Raw genomic sequence first — 13,589 nt, 5'->3', positions numbered from 1 at the left:
GAGTGGACAACCTCTATTTATAAAGGTACGTCCCTCCTCCTTTAAGCCAACTTGATAGTCTCTTAGGCCGACCTGCAGTTTCATTATATTTCAACATTTATTCGTCGTTTTTACTGCTTGTAGACTTCATTGCTGCTAGGAGAGGATTTGACTTGCCTTGGAGGTATTCCCATGACATCATACATGATGTAACATGCCCTCAAAGGGTCTCATCATAATTACATTTTGACTTTGACTCCCTAGAAGCACTAGAAAATGTGCTTGACCTATTTTCAATGAGAAAGAAACTCATTGACAAATAATATCAAAATAGATTCTCTTTTATTGAATAAGTACAATTATCAAAATTACATATATGAAGACTGAACCTAGTTACATCTTCTCCAACACTCCCTCTTTACTAGGGAGGTACTCATACAACATTACAAGGTGTTTGGAAATTTTCAATCTTGAAAAATTCACATAAGAAAAACCAGATTAGAAATCCATCTGCTATAGCATCATATCCATCAACATCGCCATAGTGCAAGACCTTGACTAACAACTCCATCTCTTCATGGGACCATGAGCCACAATGTTGGAGAGACCAATGATTTATATGCACCTTCACCATTGTCTCTCAAGGTACATACCCACCTGGGGGTTCTCGAGTATGACCTTCTAGGACTATTCTTATCTTGGGTTCCCAGCCCTTAAAGAATATCGGTCCTCTTGCCTACTCTTGTCTTGGATGTCCTACACATCCTCAAAGAGCTTCGAATGCCAGATGATTACATAATCCTCCCATTCCTTCTTCCCAAGTGAAGACAAGAATGTTGTGTTTATCTTGTGTCTACATTTCCATTGATGGCCTTCATCTAGACTTACGTTGTTAGTCCTGCATGACCCATGACATGGAAAACACAATAGTCACTCCTTTGTAATCAGGGGTGATTCAAAACTCACTCTTGATCAGGGACTTGTCAGAGCTCCCTCTTAACTGGGTACTCTTTCCTTCATCAGCAACTTCTTCTTTGTGGGTCCTTCAGCTGCATGATCTCCTTCCTTTCTTGATGTCATGAAGTCTTCGATTGAACTTCTTCTCGGTAGGGCACCATCCATCCATCACTTTCCTTCTTGGTTAGTCATGTCATTGCTTCATGGAAAGTGACTATCAGGTTCTTCAAGTCATCTTGGCTACTCCTTTGTCATCTTATTCATGCTTTGGAATGCTCTCCTCATGGATGCTCCATCATATTTGCTAGGTTATATGCTTTGACCTGGTAGCCCATCATGACTTCATCTTGATATTGCTTCAACATTGTTTTTCCTTTTGTTGGATGGATTCTTCATCACGACATCTTCATAGAGTAGAATCAATTATCTACACCTTTTATATCTCCAAGGTCTTCATAGGTGTCAAGGGTCCTTTCTTCCTTCATCAGAGTTATTCTGCCTTCTTTTGGGAGATATCTTTCAAGGCCTTTTGTTAGATAGTGATCCTCGGTGATCATGATGTTCTTTCACATGCTTGATCTCTTTCTTTATTTGCTTCCTCGGATAGATTGGTCAACCACCTAATGCTTCTTGTGGAAGTATTCCTTCATCCCTTGTGAAGCGAACAAAGTTCCTTCTATAGATTAATTACTCCAGAAGACTTGGAATATGAAGTTATCCATTGAGGATATAAATATTATATTAGATATATGAATAAGAATAAGAATGATTATGATGAGAACGAGAGGCTTGTTTATATATCAAGCAAGTGTCTCTTCATGGAGAGTCATGTCTCATTTAGACATGCCTCTTCAACCTAATTACTAATTAACTAACAAATATTACAATTATCCTCGTTACTTATATTTATATTATTTATATATTTTATTCGTAACATTGCCTTCTTCCTCAAAAAGTTTTGTCCTCAAAAATTGTTAATGAAAAAGGCTTGATCTCTTTTTTGGCTTCAAATGTCTTTCTATCTCGAAAAAATCATCTTCGTAGATACAAGCTGATATGATCTTCTAAGTGACAAACAAAACTTTTGCACTGAGAAGGGATCAGGCAATTCGAGATTAATCTTCTGTGTAGTATTGTGATCACTAATAATTTAAAGTAATGTCATTTGGGTTAACCAATGCACCAGCAATGTTTCAAGCAACTATGAAGGAATTATTTCATCCACATCTTAGGAAGTTTGTATTAGTATTCTTTGACGATATTTTAATTTACAGTAAAACTTGGAAGGAGCACTTACAACATCTAGATAAAGTTCTTAAACTGCTAAAAGAGCATCAGTTTTACGTAAAAAAATCCAAATGCACCTTCGGAAAGGAAGAAGTAGAATACCTTGGACACATTATATCCCGTGAAGGCATAAAGGTGGACCCTAATAAAATCAAAGCTATAAAGGAATGGAAAAAACCTGTTAATTATCCAAGCTAAAAGGGTTCTTAGGTTTGACTGGGTATTACCGAAGGTTTATTAATAACTATGCACATATAACTGTGCCTCTGACAAACCTTTTTAAGAAGAATTCATTTCTATGGGATGAGGAAGCAGGAAGGTGTTTTGAAAAAATAAAGGAAGTTATGTCTAATGCCTTGGCATTGGCAACACTAGATTTTTATAAACCATTTATCATCGAGTGTGATGCTTTCGGATTCGGTATAGGTGCAGTGTTAATGAAAGAAAGGAATCCAATAGCTTTTGAAAGCAGGAAGCTCAATAAAAGAGAACGCCTCAAGTCCACATACAATAAAGAAATGCTCACTATTATGCACGCACTAGCTAAGTGGAGGCAATATATTTTGGGAAGTAAGTTCTCCATTCCAACAGACCATAACAGTCTCTAGCACATCCTTCAACAAAAAACACTTTCCTAAGAACAACAAAAATGGATTGAAAAAATTGCCGCCTTTGACATGGAAATACTACATAAAAGGGGAAAATATAATGTAGTATTAGATGCCCTATCCAGGAAAGACGAAGAACCAACACTACTTGCAATCTCGGTTGTTGTTCCTGAATGGCTTAACGAGATTCGAAGTGAGTATGCCAAGGATCCAAAAATAACAGCGATAATCAATAACCTTCCCAACAACTCAAAATTGTTGAAGAGGCATGTTAGTAATTGTAACATCCCAAGTGAATGCCTCTTCAACCTAATTACTAATTAACTAACAATTATCACAATTACCCTCGTTACTTATATTTATATTATTTATATATTTTATTCGTAACATTGCCTTCTTCCTAGATGGGGAGAAGGTTAGGGTTTCGATATGCTTCAGAGTATCTGACCCTCTCTGAACAACAATAGACCTGCAAAACCTGAGCTTCTCTGGAAACCACACAACTTCGCTTTCGGGCCCACTGATATGGGTCCCCTTCCGGGGCAGGTCGCAGAGCCTCCCCCAAGCGGTAGCAGCAAGATCTAGATTCAAAATGAGACTGAACAGGATTTTGACATGGCAGAACCCATCAACAATGTACAGCAGACTGAACCAGCAAAGCAAGGGAAACAAAAATCACCACAGGACGCAGAGGTACTGCCTCCAACTCAGCAGAAAGATAATTCGACATTGAACGGCAAAGTCCCCAAAGCCACCTTGACCACATGCAAACCTATTGCAGTAGAGAGACCCAAGATAGAACTACCTGGGCACCGGATTAATGCCCAAATCCAATTTATGAAGGACCACACTCTCATAGGGAAATTTATTAGCTTCTGGCCAACAAAGAAATCCCTACAAGGATGGGTTGTGGCCAAATAGAAACCCAAAGGGCATGTGACCCTGCAGCTTAGACCCAAAGGTTTCTTTACGACTGTCTTCAACTGCATAGAAGACCATAATAGAGTCCTAGACAGAGGGCCATATTTCTTCAACTCCATCGGCTTGTATCTCAGAGACTGGATTGAAAGATTCAATCCGGGCAAAGAAGATTTCAGTTGGGTGCCTGTCTGGATACGCTTGTACTCACTTCCTTTAGAATACTGGGATAAAGAATCTCTAAAATAAATTGGAAATGGCTTGGGCGACTTCATCAAGATAGCCGAAGAAACGAAACTAAGAAGGTATACTTCCTATGCTCGCATCTATTTTTACATGCATCTCGACAAGGCACTTCCAGACTCGGTAAGTATTTATCACGATGATTTTGAATGGATTCAGACAATAGACTATGAACATGTACCCTTTCAATGCAGAAAATTCCATGCTCATGGTCATCTTTTCCGTGACTACCCCCTAAATGTTAAACCCCATCCCCAGGCCTCCCCTGAAAAATCTAATGAGGAAGGATTTACTAAAGTCAACACTCGGAAAAGGCACCACAAAAAGTCTACTTCAGGATCCAAAAATCCCATAGCCATCTCAACCCTACCCTCCACCAATAACAGCTTTGACATCTTAGCTCAATCAGCCTCAGAAGACACTGAAACCCCCACCCTTACCAAAGATATTCTCATGCCATCTAGGGTAATTCAGCCCTCAATCTCTCAGAAAGACCCAAAGCCATCTCAGCCCTTGACAAGCCCAACAGCCAAACCCACCAAGGAATCCAAATCGGGGTTCAATGGGAAGGAAATGGTTATCTCTCACCAGGAACCAATCCATTCAAATGACTTGCTAGTAGGAAGCAGTGAGCCCAAACATATGGAAGAGGAACCTAAAAGTATTGACATTGGGGATCTGGACATATTCAGTCTTGAGCAAGCTTGCAGAAGGAAAGAGTTTGATAAAATCCTGGACAGACAACTAGAAAGTTTGGAGGTGATCCTCTCTAGAGCACACCAGCAGCGAACTCTAGGGATTCAGCCGAGCAGTCAATGGGATGGAAAAAACCTTCCCAAAGATACCAAGAAATGGGGAAGAAAGACAAACCTACAAAGAACCATCATCATTGGGGAAATGTTGGTGGAGTTAGGAAGATACTCCAAGTTAACAAAGTACTACAGGCCGCTACCCAATCTTGAATCATGAAGCTCACATCTTGGAATTAAGAGGGTTAAATAGCCCTGTGAAGTACCTAATGATCAAAAACATGATACAGTAGGAGAAACCTCACATATTCTTCATGCAAGAAACAAAATGTAACAATAACACCATAGGCACCATTCTCGCAAAAGCCTAGCCAGGAAGCCAGTCAGTGGCAGTGGACGCTTCAGGAGCCTCAGGGGGACTAGCAATAGCATGGGATACCCAAGCTATTTCACTCTATGACTTTCATGCAAACCATAATCTCATTCAAGCAACTTTTCACATTATTGGAACCAATATTCATGGACATATCACCAATGTCTACTTTCCTCAGGATGCTGCGAACAAACTGGCAATGTTGAGCACAATTGAGAGGATCAATGCCAACAGAGCACATCCTCTCTGGATTGTAGGGGGTGACTTTAATATGATCACTAAGCTGGAAGAAAAGAGTGGAGGCCGAGTCAGACTAGAAATGGAAAGCGGCCACTTCAAGGACTTCATACAAAATAACTGGCTCATAGATCTGCCTTTTAACAACAGAATTTATACCTGGAACAATAAACGATCAAGCTCATAGCAAATTGCCTCGAGGTTGGATCACTTTTTGATATCTAACAATGAAATCCATGTAGGAGGAGACTTTACTGCCTCAATTTTGCCACTTTCGGGATCAGATCACTGGCCCATTTCTCTGCAATGGCAAAGACCTGGCAACTCCACCAGGAGACCATTCCGCTTTGAAGCATTTTGGCTTACCCACCCGGACTTCAGTAATATGATCACTTCCACTTGGAAAAGTTTCAAACCCCCAGAAGGATAAAAAATGTATCAATTTCAACAAAGGCTCAAACATCTCAAAGCACATATCAAGAAATGGAATCAAACGACCTTTGGAAATATCTTCGAGGCCCAAAAAGCTCTAGCTCAAGAAATGATGGAAATTCAGAAAATTATAATTACTGGTGGAAGAATAGAAACTTTAACCGAAAAAGAACAGAACCTACAGAAGCAACTAGACGAAAGAAGAAAGCAAGAAGAGATCCTCTGGAGACAGAAATCCAGAGTAAAGTGGTTAAAAGAGGGAGAGCGAAACACAAGATTCTTTCATCATACCACCATTCAAAGAAGAATGCATAACAACATCTCTCAAATCCAGAATCAACAGGGAGAAAGGATGGAACAACACGAGGATATTGAAAGAGAAATACTCCAGCATTTCAAAAGCATTCATCAGGAACCACAAATTAATAGATAGCCAGCAATAGAAAGGATCCTCCAGCATATCCCTAAAATTATCACGGATGAACATAATCAGCTACTACTCAAACCAGTTACTCTTTCGGAAGTTGAAACAGCAATGAATCAACTCAAAGAGGGGAAAGCTCCTGGACCAGACAGATTTACCTCTAATTTCTTTCATAAATTCTGGGAACTCATCAAAGTGGATGTTTGGCAGGTAGTGGAAGAATCTAGAACTTTGCATTGGATGCTTCCATCTCTAAATGCAACCTTCATAGCACTCATACCCAAAGAAGAGCATTCTATGACCCCGGATAAATTTAGGCCAATAGCTCTCTGCAATGTTATCTACAAAATCATATCCAAAGTTATAGCTTCTCACCTGAAACCGTTGCTACCCCTGTTAATATCGCCAGAACAATCGGGATACGTAGAAGGACGGCAAATTATTGACAGAATCATCCTCACACATGAGATAATCCATTCTTTAAAGCACGGCAAAAAAGCAGGTATGCTTCTCAAAATTGATCTCTCAAAAGCTTTTGACAAATTAAGCTGGAATTACATGAAAAGAATGCTTGATGCCTTTGGTTTCTCTCCTACCTGGGTCAGATGGGTAATCAATATGATCTCCTCATCCTCTTTCTCCATTTTAGTAAACGGCCTTCCCTCTCGTCCTTTCCAGCCCTCAAGAGGCATTCGTCTAAAAGATCCTCTCTCTCCCTTTCTTTTTGTATTAATGGTTGAAGGGCTAGGACGTCTAATAGAGAATGCTCTCCATACTCAACAGATCAGACGAATCTCTATCCATGATTTCCTAGCTATCACCCATCAACAGTTTGTAGATGACAATATGCTATTTGGGCATCCGTTAGTTCAAGAAGCCTCTAAATTTAAATCTTTTCTTGATGAATACTCAGAATATTCTGGAGCCAGTATCAACAATGCAAAATCCCAAATTTTCTTTTTCACACCCCCCTTTCGACTCAATCATATATATCCTGCATCCTTGGTTTCTCTAAAGCCTCTCTCCCCTCCCAATATTTAGGTGCCCCTTTGACTGACTCTGCCATTAAACATGCATCTTGGCATTTGCTCCTCGAAAAGCTAGAAGCCTGCCTTTCTTCCTAGACTTATAGAGCCCTCAACATGGCCAGCCGTATGGTGCTGGTTAAGGTCGTTTTACAATCGATGCCTCTTTATCTCTTCTCTATGTTAGCTGCTCCAAAATGGGTACTCAAAAGAATCAAAAACTTGCAACGCAACTTTCTCTGGGGATCCTCAGGTCAACATAGAAAATGGGCATTGGTTAAATGGACGACAATTTGCCTTCCTAAAAAATATGGAGGAGCGGGCCTCTAGGATCCTCAATATAGCAATTCTGTTATGGGTGCAAGGATATGGTGGAAATGGCTATCAGTGCCACACACACCTTGGGCAACACTATGGACTACCAAATATGCAAATAACAGGCCACCAGACGAATTAATCAGACTTCTTCCCACTGAAAAGGGATCTCTAATCTGGAATGCAGCAAAACAACATAGCAACATGATTCAGCAACACAGTTTCTGGGAAATCAGGGATGGCAGAAAGGCTCGATTCTGGATGGACTCTTGGAATCAAAGACCGCGGCTTAGCAATATTTTTCAACCTCCACATACAGAGGACTGGGAAATGCAACAGGAGGAAACTGTCAATCAGCATTAGACCCCGGGCCTCAATCAAGGATATAGGCAATGGCTAAATGCATCTCAGATAATCAAACAAGGAACAAAGAAAATTTATAATGAGCTGGACACAGAACTCATGAATAGGAAAATTTGATTCTCAGACAAGAAGGATATCCTGCGATGGGGATATACACCACGTGGGACTTTCACTACAAAAGAGGCGTACAATCTCTTGATTGGCCATCAAGATGAAAAAGACCCACTATGGGAGAAAATCTGGTCCCCGGTTATATGGCCCAAAATCTCAACGTTTCTATGGTTGCTATGTCAAAAAAGGATTCTCACTTGGGACAATCTAAGGAAGAAAAGCTTCCATGGGCCTTCTCGATGTCCCAATTGTAGCCAACAGGAAGAGACAATCCAGCACCTTATGGACACATGCCATCTTGCCAACAAACTATGGGAAAAAATCGAATTCAGATGTCAAAAAAAGGGCAGAGTTACAGAGGATATCACAAACACCATTAGAAATTGGACAGTTGATCCTTACAAGAGCAGGCTGCTAAACTTACTATGGAAAATTATTCCAGGCCTACTTGTATGGACTTTATGGAAAGAAAGAAACAGGTGAATCTTTAAGAATCAATGTACTCCTCTAGATATCCTATGGAATAATTTTTGCAACAACCTACAGGAAACCTTGACTCTTCAAAATTGGCATGAAGAGGACTTTCCTACCCTTCCTCAGGAGAAGAATATATGGGAGAATTGGCATCTTTGTATCTCCCAGCTCCATAAGCACGCTAGCAACATCGCTCAAAATTCCAATGCTGCAAGTCACTAGCGTCCTCCTTCCCAAGGAATGGTACAATTAAACTTTGATGGAGCATCTAAAGGCAACCCAGGTAAAGCAAGTTATGGAGGAATCTTCAGGGATCATGAAGGCATACCTCTCCTGATTTTCTATGGATCGATAGGATGGGATACAAACAATTCAGCGGAATTAGAAGGATTATGGCAAGGATTGTGCTTGGCTTAGAAGCATGGTTTCTTCCCTATAATAATTGAAGGAGACTCACAAATCCTTATCACCATAGTCAATTGCATTCTTCAAGGTACTCATGCCCACAAGGTCGCTAGTAGCTGGAGATTAGAGGCTCATTTAGAGCTCATTGAGAAATGGCTCTTAAACAATAGAGCTATCACTTTCCAACACACCAAAAGGGAAAGCAATAAAGTGGCAGATCTCCTGGCAAATCTAGGGGTGAATAGTGATCGAGTTCTAAATGTTGGCTCACTTGACATTCTCAATGACAGCTCACATTTACAGGAATGCATCAATATGGTGCAGAGAGATGCAGAACCGCCCCCGGATGCGGGTGATTAATGATGCCGGTACAGCGTGGCTCATCTGGGCGGACAAGTGGTATGGCCACATGGCCACCTGCACTGATACCAAGATGCCCACCGCCAGCATTCATGGCATTTTAATGCTGCCTGAAAGCCGAAATTCATTAATGACAGGAGAGAGCCGAGGCTACCTACTTCTGGTCTTTAAGATGGAGAATGTTGAGCACCTTCCCCCTGTTATGCCTCCTCTAGCCTGGAACTACCTTCCCGCTGTGGCAAAACCGAGCTCTCGAATAGCCACGGGGAGACGATGTCAGCTCTTCTGCTACATTGAGATGATTGAAGGTGCTCACTTCTCACACAACCCACTTTGTTGCTACAAAATTGTTGCTCCAGCCCTCAATTCCACCTCTGGCAATCGTATTCCTCACTCCCCTACCTCCACGAACCACTCCATCCCCTCTCCTACTCCTCCAAGCACCCGTCATACCGAAATTCACCAAGCGAATATGCCCTGCCTGAGGCACAGAATGAGAAGCTGCAGGGGTAGCAACAGAGGGAGAGAAATTCGCCCTCCTCATTGTCCCCATCCAAGTCAACCTAGGTGGATTCCTCCTCACCTTCGACAGTTGCCCACGGCACGAGTTGGTATTCCAACACCCGCAGTGGCAGAGGGTAGGCCCAGAGGGCTGGCCTTCGGCGTAATGCGGAAACCCAACTCCCCCATGACGATTCTGTGCCAATTATGAACCCCTGTCATTCCACCCAATTTCAATTCAGATGCACCCTGGATCGCCCCTGTATAATCGCCACCATATCTGTAGCCTTCAGAGAAGAGCCTCAACGCACTGTAGTCCCGGCTAGCATCATTCCGGACAGGACTGGTGCTAGCAAGCGAAACACACATGATAGCAGCTCTTAGGGTGATGCTCTGAACAGGATGGATGTTGCTCGCTCTGATCCGGAAGCTATGAACAGGACGAACAACACCCCTGGTGGGAATGGGAAGATGGCAGCTGCGACAAGTACTCCAGGTGGCGAGCCGCAGACGGAAGCCATGACCAGTGGTCAACAGCACGATGTTGAAGACTTGTATGCTTATGGGTGTCTCATCATGGAGGAACCCCTGCCACCGGTTGACACTTATAAGGCTTCAACTCAGTCTTCAGGTTCTTAGGCACTCGGTCACCATGTCAAGGTTCATTTTTGTAATTTTTAGTTGCAATTGTTGTTATATGGGGTCTTTTTTTATTTTGTTTTGCTAAAAAAACTCTCAAACTTGGGATTTACATGCTGGTTCCCCTATGTGGGCAGCTCATATTATGATTTTTGGACTGGTTTCCCCTTAAGGGCAATCTCCTTTCCAGTTACTATTTGCTAGTATTTGGTAAAAACTCTGAGACAGTTTCTGCATAGGCCGGTGCCTCCATGTAACATTATTTTTGTATCTTTAATAGATTTAGTCTTACTTAGAAAAAAAAACAACGCCTTCTTCCTCAAAAATCTTTGTCCTCAAAGCTTGTTAATGAAAAAGACTTGATCTTTTTTTTGGCTTCAAATGTCTCTCTATCTCGAAACAATCATCTTCGTCGATATAAGCTGATATGATCTTCTAAGTGACAAACAAAACTGTCGCACTGAGAAGGGATCAGACCATCCAAGATTAATTTTCTGTGCAATATTGTGATCACTAGAATTTTGTAACGACTTGTCAACATAAGACGGGATTGATTTTACATCATTATTCTCTGAAACATCAATTTGTTGTTTCTGGTCTGAATGGTCCCGATACATAGCTTGGTTGATTTGTCTAATCTTGTGATTCAGATGTCGATAGGGTACTTTTTTGGTTTGACTTTCCCTTATTAGGCATGTGGCAATTTTTATATTTTCTTCTGGCGAATACGATGTTGAGTTGGTTATGGAACATTCACTTGGGATGTTCATTGTTTGAACTGCAACATCTAAGTGTGTCATTTCTTCAACTGACTTGTCTTCTTCTTGAGTTTTGATATTCACTGGATCGATATTTGTTGTTTTGTCATCAACTTGAATTCTTACATTTCATGCTTCCTTCTCGATAAGTTGTTGTACCTTTTTTTCTAATATGGGTAATCCTTCAATAAAGTCCATCGAAATTTCTTCCCATTTCTTATTCGGAATGTTTAAAGGGTGAAGTAATCCAGGTGTCGTAATATTTTCACTTTTATTCCTCTGACATGTGTCACACTCTGCTACATATTTCTGAATATCACGACTCATTCCTTTCCAAAAGAAGGATTGACGTGCATTGTAGTAAGTCTTAAAGAATCCTACATGTCCGACTGACGGTGAATCATGTGACTCCTTAAGTATCTTAAATTTAAACTTGGAATTTGCATTTAGATAGATTCTTCCCTTGTACCATAGAATATCATTCTTCCATTCAAGATTTTTGTAGTGGTCGACAGACTCACCAAATATTCTCACTTTATGGAAATAAAGAAATCATACTTAGCTAAACAAATCGTTGAAATATTTTGCAAATATATATATATATATATAAATTACACAGTTTTTTGAAAGTCATTGTGAGTGATAGAGATGCTAAATTCAAGGGTAATTTCAGGAAGGAGTTGTTCAACCACATAGGAACATACCTAAATATGAGTTCCGCTTATCACCCTCAAACATATGTACAAATAGAGGTTGTCAATAAATATTTGGAGGCCTACCTACGTTGCTACGCTACAGAAAAACAAAATAAGTGGGCTCAATGGTTACATCTCGCTAAGTGGTGGTATAATTCGACTTATCATGCGTCAGTACAAATGACACCATTTCTAGCTTTGTATGGATATGAAGCCCCAAAATGGAAGGATCTATCTATTGTCTAGACAAATCTACCTGCTGTTAAAAATCAACTAGAAGAAACCCAAAAAATCGTCCAAATACTAAAAGAAAACTTGAATAATGCGAGAAATTGTATGAAGCAACAAGCAGACCGAAACAGAACTGAAAGAGAGTTTGAAGTTGGAGAATGGGTGTTTGTCAAGCTCCAACCATACAAACAATTGTCCTTAAAACAGAAAGGAAAAAACAAATTGGCACCAAAGTTCTATGGACCTTATCATATCAACAAAAAGATCAGCCAAGTTGCGTATGGTTTAAGCCTTCCAGAGAAGAGTCGTGTTCACAACGTATTCCATGTCTCCTACCTTAAAAGGGCACTAGGCGACCATCAATCAGCGCAAACAATGCTTCCATCCCTGGATGATGAGGGAAGGGTCATTCTAGAACCAAAAGGTATTTTATCCACTAGATAAATAAAGCTTCGACGTCGTACAATCAAGGAATACTTGATCAAGTGGAAGGACTTACACGAAGAAGAAGCTTCTTGGGAGACCGAAGCATTTTGTCAACAACATCCGTCGTTACGTATGCTTTGAGGACAAAGCATTCTTTCGAGAGGAAGGCAATGTTATGTAAAAATTAGTTAATATTATGTAAAAATTAGTTAGTTGTAGTTTATTAAGCAAAAGGGCATGATCAAAGATCATGCCCGTTCACCGAGAGGCACCTAAGGCGGTATATAGCCCAGGCCTCTCACAAAAATCAAACATCATTAAATTATTAATAAAATATTTACTTAATTATGTTTATTACGGAAGTTTTTATACTACACCTTGGTTTATGGACTTGTCAGCATTTCTACTTTCTTCTTAGTCAGTAATCTTATGCTCCTCATGTGAGCATGTTTTTTTGTTGACCTTTATTGCATCGTGGTACATGCCTTCGAGCATGTTCTTGGTGAAAGAGATCCTTTCATGCTTGAACATGTTATAGAACTTTACCCATAACTCAATAATATACAAATGATGACATGAATTAAACTTTTATGTGTACATACCTCATTTTGATCCTCCTTGATCATTATTTGGTGTATCCCTTCTTGCTTAATCTTAGCTTGCCTGCATATCATCCCTTTTCTTGAATCCCAGGAGTGGGGTTCCCAATGAGACATCTCCCTTGGTTCACGAACCTTCTCTTGAAGATTCCATCATAGGATTTGAAAGATCCTCGCCTTGCAAATGTTTCCTACCTTTGATGATTTAGGTCTTCTAAGATTCTTGTCATGATCAAATTTTCTTCCATCATATATAAGGTCCTATTCTAGGTATGCTCCTTCTACATGAATATCTTTGAGCTATATTTGCCATGCTCCTATATTCTAGAATATATTTTTACTTATCCATTTTTGTTCTTCTCATAAATGCTACATCTACATGAGTGTCTAGAACTCCATGTGCATCATGCTTCTAGATTCTAGAGGGTAATTCTAGCCATGCAATTTAATTTATTTCTATCTGCTCTTATTCTAGTCAAA

The sequence above is a fragment of the Pinus tabuliformis genome, chromosome 4_2 (assembly GCF_031772625.1).
Source record: "Pinus tabuliformis cultivar Carrire ecotype Pingquan chromosome 4_2, CPIR1, whole genome shotgun sequence".
Taxonomy (NCBI): domain Eukaryota; kingdom Viridiplantae; phylum Streptophyta; class Pinopsida; order Pinales; family Pinaceae; genus Pinus; species Pinus tabuliformis.
This window is presented reverse-complemented; position numbering follows the sequence as displayed.